The sequence below is a fragment of the Octopus bimaculoides genome, chromosome 2 (assembly GCF_001194135.2).
Source record: "Octopus bimaculoides isolate UCB-OBI-ISO-001 chromosome 2, ASM119413v2, whole genome shotgun sequence".
Classification (NCBI taxonomy): Eukaryota; Metazoa; Mollusca; class Cephalopoda; order Octopoda; family Octopodidae; genus Octopus; species Octopus bimaculoides.
In genome coordinates this window covers 47369414-47378662 of record NC_068982.1, presented here as the reverse complement: position 1 = coordinate 47378662, position 9249 = coordinate 47369414, and the positions used below count along the sequence as shown (strand labels likewise).

The 9249-nt window shown below is 38.7% G+C and overlaps 2 long non-coding RNA genes across 3 annotated transcripts in view; one reads left to right on the top strand and one right to left on the bottom strand.

Annotated features, from left to right (window-relative positions):
* LOC128250910 (uncharacterized) overlaps positions 1 to 2128 on the bottom strand; it is a 5163-nt gene extending 3035 nt beyond the window's left edge. The window contains exon 1 of the long non-coding RNA XR_008266850.1: positions 1745 to 2128. This is a non-coding gene — a long non-coding RNA (uncharacterized LOC128250910). The remainder of the gene's footprint in view (positions 1 to 1744) is intronic.
* The window catches only part of LOC128250909 (uncharacterized), a 26080-nt gene that overhangs the window by 7302 nt on the left and 9529 nt on the right, over positions 1 to 9249 (top strand). For both annotated transcript variants that reach the window (XR_008266845.1, XR_008266846.1), the window contains exon 2: positions 2773 to 2859. This is a non-coding gene — a long non-coding RNA (uncharacterized LOC128250909). The remainder of the gene's footprint in view (positions 1 to 2772; positions 2860 to 9249) is intronic.

The window sequence follows — 9249 nt, the reverse complement described above, 5'->3', positions numbered from 1 at the left end:
GTATATATACACACACATACATATACACGCGCGCACACACGCACACACTATGTATGTATATATACACACACATACATATACACGCGCGCACACACGCACACACTATGTATGTATATATACACACACATACATATACACGCGCGCACACACGCACACACATATAATTTCTTCATTCGGTTTCTGGCAAGGATAAAATTTGTGTTTAAATTTAAAGTTTTGCTCAGGAAGTCGACTATTTTCATTTTAGCATTTATCGTGATTTCTTGATCAAACTTTTGAACATATTAACGAACATTTTTCTAAGTTTTCTCGTGTTGAGCCCATTATATATCTCTGTAATTCTATTTTCATTCTATTCGTCATTGTATGCTGTAAAAACAGATCGAGGCGATTCAGTTTCTCGACACCACTGTAGTTGTCCATAAATGCACCCCAGAACTTTATTCTATGTGTCTTAACCCAAGCAGTCATCATAATTTAACAGTGACCTCTTTAGCATCCTTTATTATATTGATATGAACGTCGGTTATCGTGATGTACATTTCCCAAACTCCTGGGTTTGCAGGAGATGACTTTTAGAAATAGATGGGTAAAACTCTACAAAATCAAACTGGGTGGAACAACAGATGGATTTGTTTTTAATACTATACAACCAGTTGATACTAGCACTGTTGCGATTTGACTGGACAAGGATTGTAGTCGCAATGATTTTTTTTTTTAATTTATAGGAAGTAGTATGTTTTTGCTGACAGCTTCTAGTTCCCTTTTCGAGCTACTGATTTTATATGGAAGATTTGGTTCCATATAGAATAATTATGGTGGTCTTTAAGCGTTAGATGCGGCTTTTATATGGGCTGAAGCTTTAATTCAATTTTATATTTTTATTGTATGACTCATCGGAAAGATATGTTCAAGCTGTCCGAAAATTCATTGAATATTCAGTATATATAAAGCTGTGAGCTGGCAGAATTGTTAACACACCGGGCAAAATGCTTAACGGCATTTCGTCCGTTTTTACGGTCTGAGTTCAAATTCCGCTGAGGTTGTCTCTGTCTTTCATCTATTCGGGGTCAATAAAATGAGCACCAGTTGAGCCCTGGGGTCGATGTGATCGACTCATCCCCCTTCCCCTGATCTTGCTGGCTTTATGCCAAAATTTGAAAGTAATATTTAGTACATATAGCATAACAACTTGTTCAGAAACAATAACAAACGCAAATCCACTTCTTTAAAGCGCATTTAGGAATTGAAATATTGCGATCTAGAAAACTCTACAATGAAGTGGAGCATAGTCGTAGAAGCAAGCACGTACAACGCACGCAACAGCCTTTACAATTTGTGTGCAACTGAGAAAGTTAAGATATTAATCCTGCCAGTTTACGTCTTAAATCGTGGAACAGATCGTTCTCTACCTGTTTGCACACAAGAAAATCCAAATTACAATCTTTCAAGCACAATCCTTATCCGCATACATTCCGACAACAAACAGGCTAATTACCTGAAACCCAAACCGGTTATTCTATTGTATAACAGAATGAACCTTTAGACATTATAGCCTTTCCTTTTACTCGAATGGAGCAATACCAAATCCACAGCCGGTATTGACTTTCATACACGTTTTGTTTTTATTTTTGATCTACATTCGTCACCTGCTTTTCATATATTTTTTCATCGTTTCCAATACTTTCTTTGTGAACTTTCAAAAAAAGTACCTTTGGTTAAGGCAGTGAGTGAAAAAGCTTACCTGATTTAAAGATACATATACCACTCAAACGCTTGCGTCAACACTCTGGGCTTAATGACACCATTGCATAAATACGGTATTGAGTCTGATCTCCGTAACTTCGAGCAATTATTCATTATTATTCCGGCATCCGCATCTACATTCTGAGTATTCAGGTAACTGAGAACTATTACAAAAAAAAAAAAAAAAATCAAAGTCTGAATATTATTCTTGTACCTCTATTCCATATCGGTGTCCGGAAAAAATGTCATGAAAAATGTCAGAGAAAAAAGCCACATTTCATATAAATCCTAGAAACGATTAAAGTAATAAAACAAATATATTTTAACTTAGTTAACTGACGGTACACAATTTAATTTTTGATGGCATTACAGGTATGTGATAAAAAAAAAAATCTTTAAACAATTTCTGAAGCAAAGACAATGAGACAAAAAAAATTGCCAGTCATTTATTGACAATACGTGACAGTTACAGACTGAAAACACCTTAACTTAGTATCGTGATCGTAGCATTACATGTATATTCAATATTTTCAATGTTGATGACAAAGACTTCCGGGGTTCTCGGCCCCCGGACCATATCTCTGCTCACTGCTATCGGGACGGAGATGGCTGTCTGCAAGTGTGAGCCCCATGAGTCAGAGTCCTTGTTCCGGTGCATCTCCATCGCCATCTTCCGCCTTTTCCATTTTGTTTGCTGGGGCCATGAGTCAGTCTGACTTTACAGAAAAGTGTACGTTCCACTCCTTAATGTAAAGTTACTCCATCTTTATATATATTTCTATCATAGAAAAGTTAAAACTAAAACAACTGCCAGCTGAATTCTACAATAAAATTTTATCTTCTGCTTCATTTTTTACGGACGAATGAAGCTTTCTCCATTGTCTAGTTCTTCTGTCTCCTTGTAATGTATATTTGAAGGTTTTTCTGTATTACGTGTCAAGTTTAACAAATTGTCTCGGCAATGAATTAAGATTATGTAGCTACTTATAAATTTTTTTTTAAAGTTTAACATGGCATTTTACGCAGACGAATATACCAGCCGACGCCGCGAAGAAACACAGCCAGTCATATGGTTCTCCCGTTGAGTAACACACAAGTTATGCAGGCGTTCTTGTAAGCTGCACTTTTTCTCTGACTTTTCTTGTATGCCGTTTTCTTTTCCGACTTGACTTTTTTCTTGGCTTTTTCATATCATATAACGATTTGTATCTCGAAGAATTAACCAACGTTATGTAATATATTTGGAATATTACAAGCCACACATTTGTCCCTTCTCTTTCCCTTCAACTGGCTGCAACTTCACATTATCCTCCACTCTAGTTTATAACATTTAAAAGAAATTATTTTCTTTACTTTTCTCATTTTCACAAGCACCATGGTTCCCGTATCTCCCGTTCTTTAGAATCAAATGCGCGCACGTGTACATGTGTGTGTGTATGTATATATATATACATATATACATTCGCGAGCGTGCACTTATGTGTATGTATATACAAACACACACACACAAATACGCGCACGCAATACACTCGCACGTGCACACACACACACGCACACACACACACACACACTACCACCACCACCACCACCATCATCATCATGTAGCGTCTGCTTTCCAAGCTGGCATGGGTTAGACGGTAAGCTGGAGAGCTGCACCAGATTCCAGTCTGATTTAGCATGGTAACTATGGCTTGATGAGCTACACACACACACACACACACACACACGCGCACGCGCGCGCGCATTTATCTATATGTATTTATATGTATGTATGTATATATCTATATCTATATGCATTTATTTACATATACATATGTATGTATGTAGGTATGTATATGTATGTAATATATATATATGTGTATGTATGTATATATGTGTGTGTGGGGGAGAGAGAGAGAGAGAGAGAAGCAGATAGATAGATAGATAGATAGATAGATAGATATTGGAAATATATGCAATACTAGATTCTGTGGAGATCATAGGGTGGATGTTTGAGTGAAAGAGAGAGAGAGAGAGTGTGTGTGTGTGTGTGTGTGTGTGTGTGTGTGTGTGTGTGTGTGTGTGTGTGTGTGTGTGTGTGTGTGTCCGTGCGTGTGTGCGAACGAGTGTCTGTCGTTCAGTCCATTACTCTAAAACCATGAAGTTTTATAAAACTTTCATGTTTGCACTGAAAATTTGCAAATAACAAAAGCGATTCGAAATTTATTCACGACTTACATATTAGTGGTTTGTAGTTGATGGCGTTTCACATTTTTATGTATTGGTAATAAATTATTTATCTGAATTCACGATTGAACGCAGTGCAATGTTATACGCTGTTTGATGACACTTTGATAACGTATTCATCTTAAGTCTTCCGACAGAGTACATTTCATTTATGGAATAATACTTTCTGTGTGATTTGTTTTTATTGATCTGGATGGCTTTCGGTAGCGTTTGAAAGTGTTTTTGTAGTGTTGTATAATTTAGTTCACTTATATTAATTTCTTTTCGTAAGTGTTACTCTTTGGGGGAGGGGGTGATGATGATGATGATGGTGGTGGCGGTGATGGTGGTGATGGTGGTGGTGGTGGTTGTCTTGGTGATTATGATGTTGGTGGTAGTGGTGGTAGTGGTGATGGTGGTGCAGATGATAATGATGGCTGTGTTGGTAACGATGATGATGGTGATGGTAGTGATGGTGGTGGTGATAATGATGACGATGATGATGATGGTGGTAGTAGTGGTGGTAGTGGTAGTGTTAATGACGATGATGGTGGTAGTGGAGGTGATGACAATGATGATTATGGTGGGGGTAGTGGTGGTGGTTGTGGTGGTGATGGGGGTTGTGGTGGTGGTGGCGGTGGTGGTGGTGATGGTAAGGGTGATGAGGATAATGAGGATGAAGATAGTGATGGTGGTGATGGTGGAAGTTGTGGTGATTGGCGACGATGATGATGATGATGATGTCGTCGTGGTTGTTGTTATTGTTGCATCAACTATCACCTCCCCCGAATTTCAGACGTTGTGCCTATAACAGAAAGGATTATTTAGCCCCAGGTCTACCCCGACCCAATAAATCGATGATCCACGTTAGACGTTTCAGTTACCATCATCCACCTTGCTTAAGGAACACAGTGCATGTTGCTCTACATTATCAAATGTGTCGTTTCCTTTCAGGTTTGGCTGCTATTGAGCGACTGCATATAAGCGTACATGTTTTATATCTATGTGGACATTGACAAGATTGTCTTAGCAATATTATAGGCCCCTGAGAAAATCAATGCTCTGGGACCTTTAGTATTTATTTATTGCCAGCCAGCCACAGCATACATAGATCAAAATTGGGTCCGAAAACCCATGAAGCCCCTAGGCAAATCAATGTCCTGGGCCCTATAGTATTTATTGACAGCCAGCCACAGCATACATAGATCAAAATTGGGTCCGAAAACCCATGAAGCCCCTAGGCAAATCAATGCCCTGGGCCCTTTAGTATTTATTGACAGCAAGTCAATTCAGTAGGCTCAAAGTCAATGCAGTATGCTCAAAAGCGAAAGCATACATCGATCAGAATTGAGCCTCCAGATCTTAAAGCTTCAGAGCAAATCAATGCAGAAGGCCATATAGTATTTATTTAATTGACAGCAAGTTACAACATTAATAGATCAGAATTAGGCCTCTAGACTCAAGAGGCCCCTGGGTAACTGCTCGGTGTGGTCACGTCTTAAAATGGCACAGGACATTTGCTAACCCTCAAAACTATCTATCACGGATATTTTAGCCATTCTGATAAAATGTACGATACGTTATTTTTATTCCTTCTACATCGCTATATAAAAATAGGGTTAAATCGACTGACCATTAGATATTCAAGTGCAGGACAGAGAATTAATTCAAGTCTTTGGAAATCAATCGTTTTCCAAGTTTCTGTTTGCTCCCAGTGACAGCACCTGACTCGAGATGAGTGGGCTGGGTAGCGAAATTTTTTCCCCACGAGAGTTCCGGGCCCCAGTTATGAACTCATTTGCATGCAGCCAATCAGAGCTCAACTATCAAACTAATTTATGAGTGCATAACAAGTGATGGGCGATAAGATAAGGTCATTTGGGTAAGGAATGACCATGCTTCTTTCCTCTTTTAATAATTCTTCTTGTTCTTGTTTCAACCATGGCTGCCTCTGCGTAGTTATTTGTGCTGTTGTTTACTTTGTAAAGCAGTAAGGGGAGAGGGCTGGCATCTGAAGCAGCTGGAGATACGATAGTTTGACCCCCCCAAAAAAGCGGCTATTGCAAGCAGAAACTAATATTGAAAAGAAACGCATTTGGCCAAATTTGGACATACGACAGTTTAACATAACAGCAACCACACACACACACACACACACACACACACACATACACGCGCTTACTGAACCGATCATGTCTGTGAAGAAGGTCAACCGATCATATCTTGAAGAAGGTCAACCTGAATCATTGCTTTCCAACGTGTCCGTCCATTGCGCATCTCCTCTTCACTAGAAAACTGGTTCAAAGATCCAGTCGGTTCTGAGTACATATTGCAACAAAATGGCCTGTCTAATCTCCACCCACTTCGTCAAATGATGGTTTTATAGTTACTTCTAGAAAGCTTTCACCCCACGTCATCCACTCCGGTCTCACTTATCTTCTATTACTCTCTCAATGGCAGCTGCTGGCTCTTATCTATAAGCTAAGCGGACCGGTACAGCTTTTCATACTCGTAACTCCCCTACGCCTGTAACCATTCCTCATACGTTAACAATAATTTCTTTGTCACCCTGGTGATAAGTTTGTACACTGTTAACAGTCCTTTCTCTCACTCTCTCTCTCTCTCTCTCTCTCTCTCTCTCTCTCTCTCTCTCTCTCTCTCTCTCTCTCTCTCTCTCTCTCTCTCTCAATTCCTCTCTCCGCCCCCACTCTCTATTCCTCTCTCCACTTTCCTCTCTCTCATGCTATTTACTCCTCCCGCAGTTTTTTTTTTTTTGCCCCTATGACTCTTCTCTTTCTCATTGCACGCTCACTACTGTTACTCTTCAATGGGGGAGACTTAAGGAGAAAGAGGTAGAGAAATTGAAGGAGACACCAATCTGTGAAAAATAAATATTATGATAAAACAAAAGATAAACTTTAAAAAAGAGTTTATAATAAATATATAAACAAAATGAAAATTGCGCACTGAAAACTATATATGTATATATGTATGCATACATATATGTGATATAATATATATATATATATATATATATATATATTCTGTTGTAATCTAGCACAAATGACACAAATATGATTATTGCAGCAGATGTGACAATAAAAAAAGGAAAAAAATATATAGAAAGTGGGGTTAAAAAAAGAGGTGAAGGAGAAAAAATAGAAGGTTAAGGCTAAGAAGAAGAAAGCAAAAATAAATAAAGGGCAAGTGGACAGGAAGAATGCTAACAATAATAACGATGAGAAGAAGAAGAAGAAGAAGAAGAAGAAGAAGAAGAAGAAGAAGAAGAAGAAGAAGAAGAAGAAGAACAACAACAACAACAACAACAACAACAACACCGACGAGGACGACGTTGACAACAGGGGATAACAGGGTCTTAGAAGACGAATGGAAATACAAGATATGAAAATGGGGAACTAGCAGAAATAGAAGAAAGAGAAAATAGGAGAAAGTAAGAGACACGAGAGAAAATCGACGCGGGAAACGTACAAAAATGAAGGAAAAGACGAAATATAAAGAAACATAGGACAATAAGACACAAGACAAAAACTAAATAACAAAACAATGTTAACAAGAAGAAGAATAAAATAAATGAAATGAAAGCTCATCTCGGTGAATCAAACTAAAAGCAAGTGAGTTGGAGCAGGTCCAGTGAAGACAGTACAAACATGGTTTATTGCTTTATAAAGCCAAGCTAAACGAGATAGTGATAATGGAGATAGTGAGTTTTATTTATTGCCGTCTCCCTCCCACCTCTCTCTTCCTCTTTCTCTCTCTCTCTTTCTTCCTCCCGTTCCCTTAGTTGACACTGTCATTGACATTAACCACTGCAATGATTATGTCTTCATATAACACCAGATTTAGTTACACACGCGCGGGCTCACACATACACACTCGTACACATGGTATATAGTACCATGAAAATGTCTTCGGCTACTTTAAACTATTGTAAATTTTTACTAATTGCCAGCTTATAAGTGGATGTTTCGTATTGCGATTTCTACAGATGAAACATTGGCTCTGTTAGAGTCATTTCCATACCTAATCATTATATTTTGTAGTAAGGGTTCTGAATGAGAGGGGAAGATGCGAGACGACCACCTAAAATGGCCAAAAGTTTTCAGACACTTCATATAAACCGTTCAAGATACAGTATTTTAAAACAGAAAAATGTCTAATAAGTGAGAATTTGTCAGAAGACCTCTAGGAAAGCGAAATGACCCACGTTACACGACGATAACAGTGAAGTTTGGGGGGGGGGATAAGAGTTTGATACTTTGGGGATACATGAAAAGTAATGGTTCAAGAAAGTTGGTTGAAATTGACGGTAACTTGAATAGTGCCAAATACATCCAGTTGTTGAAGGACAATTTGATACTAGACTTAGATAAAGGTGAGATTTTTCAGCATGTCGGAACTCCATGCCACAGATCGCGTGCAACACAACAGAGTCTGGTTGATGAAGGTGTTACCGTATTGAAAGATTGGCCAGCTCAGTGCCCTGACTTAAATATTATCGAGCAAACGTGGATTGAACTAAAGAGAAGAGTTCGTCAGAAGAATCCACGCAATCTTGAAGAGTTGTGGGAGCTCAACCATAGAGCATGGCATCTCATACCCGTGAAGATGGTGAAGGATTTGTATGCATCTCTTCCCAGGCGCATTGAAGCAATTATTCAAGCTAAAGGAAGCCACACGAAATATTAACAATGATCAATAACTTCTTGAAATGAACATTATGTAATAAATTTTCATTATAGACATTTTTCTGTTTTAAAACAATGTATCTTGATTGGTTTATGCGAGGTGGCCGAAAACTTTTGCACGGTTATTTTTGGTGATCGTCTTGCATCTTCCTCTCTCATTCAGAACCCCTACTACAAAATATAATGATTAGGTATGGAAATGACTCCAACAGGGCCAATGTTTAATCTGTAAAAATCGCAGTGCGAAACATCCACTTATAAGCTGGCAATTAGTAAAAAATTACAATAGTTTAAAGTGGTCGAAGGCTTTTGCAGGGTACTGTACATCCAAAGCCAAGTGAGATGGCAGTCGTAGCTGATACCGGTATATCGTAACTGGTACCCGTGACAGTGGCACGTAAAAAGTACCCACTACACTCTTGGAGTGGTTGGCATTAGGAAGGGCATCCAGTTGTTAGGAAGCCATGCCAAATCAGATTGAAACCTGGTGCAGCTCCCCAGCTTACCAGTTTTCAGTCAAACCGTCCAACTCATGCCAGCTTGGAAAATGGACGTTAAATAATGATGATGGTGGTGGTGGTGGTGGTGGTGG